Below are 3,164 nucleotides of genomic sequence, written 5' to 3' on the forward strand. Positions count from 1 at the left end.
AATTAGAATACATTTGTAAAATAGATTTAAATTTAATTAATTGAGATTATTGTAAATGCCTGTTTCTGATTGTCTAGCAACCACACGCCCTGAGAATATATATATATATATGTATTTGTAAACATATATGTATAGTGCTTATATATGTATTAGTACAAGCAGGATCCATCATGTGCCCTCACTGAAAGATTGTTTACATTTCTAAAAATTTTAAAGGCCATTACCAATGTTTTTTTTTGGTTTTTTTCTACCTCCTAAAAAATAAAACAAATATATACAAAGGAAAGAATATTAGGTACCGATGCCGGTGATTGAAAACATCTTGTTTTGCATTGTAAGATAGACTGCCAGGTCCGCTGAAGGTGGTGTCGTCGTGATGGCATGTGTTTGCCTGAAGCTCATTGGGAATAGGGAGGGGCTATTCCTGCTGGTGTTCATCACCAATGACCTAAATCCTGTGAACTTATTAATAGTTTGTGAAATAAAGATATTGGGTAAAAAAGAAGACACAACTTAAAATAACATTAAAGAAAATGCATGCAGGTATTAGCCATTTTTAATGAAAGCAACAAAAAGTTCAAGAAATCCATGGCTAAAAAACAAAAACAAAAATGTATCTAATGTTCTCTATTTCCATTCTCTATTAATAGTGTTTATCAGAAAATGTCTTCTTTTTTTCAATCAGAAAATATGGTACCTGTAGGAATAAGTAATCAGGGCCCAAATAACTGAGATATTGAATCAATTAGATTTGGGGCTTACTTTCAATTTTTTGTTGAAATACGGAGCATTTGTAATGAGTTTTATCGCTATATCTGTTGAAATATAATGCTATTTTTCATAAATGTTTCAGATTGTTAGATCTTAATTTTGCTTGTCAATGATGAAACCATGTGTTAATTAATTAAAATTATTATTATTATTAATAATATATACACGAACCATTTATGATTACCATATTTGTATATGGTAGTGGTTTTGTGTGGATAATTTTAATATAAGAAGAATTAGAAATTAATGATTTTAAATTTAAAAAATAGGTTTTTAACTTATAATTAATGAATGACCTGGGCAGAATAGCCTGCAAAAGTAATTCTAAATTTAATGTGAGGAAGAATTTATAATTGAAGGTTTTTAACTTATAATTAATGAATGACCTGGGCAGAATAGCCTGCAAAAGTAATTCTAAATTTAATGTGAGGAAGAATTTATAATTGAAGATGTCCTTGAGGATGGCTAAAATGGTCAAGAAATTGAAATAATATAATTAATGTTATTTAAACTAAAATATCTATTCCTGGCCATGAGCTCATTTTGTTGAAGAAACAATATAATGCATTGAAAATAAATGTAAATGGATAAATATTTACATATTTATGTATATAACAGTAAAATAAATTTTAGATGAATGGAATATGGTCCGGGTGCGGTAAAAAAAAAAAACTCAAATAGTAGAATTATACTATTTGAGTTTTTTTTTTACCGCACCCGGACCATATTCCATTCATCTATACACACGGTCAATCAATAATCTTCCAGTAAAATAAATTTTATATCTATACAACGACTCTATGGCCCCTTTACGGCTTAGATGTATAATACGATCCTTTTCAACACGTTCCTGTCAGTTACAAGTCTTCGCCATCTCCTTACCCTCATTCTGCTCAGGTCTTCCTCGACGTCATCAAGCAACCTCAGTTGTAGCTTTCCTTCTGGTAGTTGATAGAGCAGCCTCTGGTATTCTTTCAGTACAGTCAAGCCATTGGATTCTTTCCAAAATAAATTTTAATTTAACCATAAACAACTTTTAGATTAGAAAAAAAAACAATCTATGGAGAATAAAATAAGATAATTTATTAGTAACTTTAGAAAATCTTGTTTATTCTAGTTTTTCATGTTTACATTATGTCATTTATTTTTCAAATAATTCAAAGCCTCAGTTTCATTTGCGACTTATATTATTGCGCATATCTTTTACTATTATTTCACTCTGAACAATATTTTCTTTAAAAAATGTTCATTCATTGTGTACTTAATTTATAATATTTTATGCTATCAGCAGATCTTTAAATTTTTCTATTAAACTTTACAAACAATGAGCATGATGTACCAGTGAGACAGTTGAGAGAAAGTGCCAGAATATTCTGGAGTCCTGGTTTTGTCTTCTCAAGTGGGAGACAAGCTTGATTTGTTGTTACTCTGGCTGAGTGTTAATATTTTAAATAGGAATAAATGTGTTTAAAATGTTATTTTAATTTAAGCTAAAATTTGTTTCATTTTCATTTATTTATTCTTTTTTTCTATTCATTATTTTGCTTTCATTTAATTGATGCCTCTGTGAATATGGTGTGAGTGTACTCTCTAATCTCTATTACCATTGTCTGTAAATATATGACAGTTGTAATATTACAAAAGTAGTGAAAAGAAGTGGTTTGGCCAGAATTATGCTCAAACAATGAAAATTGTACCTCCTTTTAGTTATATTTATGAAAAGATGTCTATGACTAAAACAATAAAATAAATAAGCAGTAAGTGCAATTTACTTTTTTGATGAAATTAATAACTAAATACGTTACATAAACAAATAACAAAAATTCCAATTCCAATTTTTTACATACATCACTCAGAAGTTAACTATTTTAAATATAATTATGGAAAAAAAGTTTTTTTGTTCAGCCTAATTTGTTAGTTGGGTATGATTTTTCCAAATCCATTGACATTATATAAAAAAATAATAACATATTTGGATTCCTTCATTACCTTATATTACATTATCTAAAATTGCAATAATTGCAGTATACCTAAGCAAGAACCAAAATAAAATTGTTTTAATGAATCCTTGAAATGATAGTGATAATAATTTTTAAAAAATTACCATTAACTAGTAATTACAAGTATTTTTATGATATGGTGCATACATAAACACATGAAAGTATCTGTCAAAATCTTTTTGTTTCCGCACTTTCCAAGACAGGTAATATATAACATATAGGTATATGTAATTGTAAGCAGTTTGTAACTCAGAGGCGGTTTTTTGACCAAATAGTTATTTAAATGAAGCCAAATTGATTCAGAATATATGAAAAAAAAAAAAAAATTATTTTGAGCACAAAATAAAATTTTTTTTTACCTAGAGAGGAGGAGAAATGTAATATGCTCTTTTT

The sequence above is a fragment of the Halyomorpha halys genome, unplaced genomic scaffold (genome assembly GCF_000696795.3).
Source record: "Halyomorpha halys isolate HHAL.00 unplaced genomic scaffold, Hhal_1.1 Scaffold1313.1, whole genome shotgun sequence".
Classification (NCBI taxonomy): domain Eukaryota; kingdom Metazoa; phylum Arthropoda; class Insecta; order Hemiptera; family Pentatomidae; genus Halyomorpha; species Halyomorpha halys.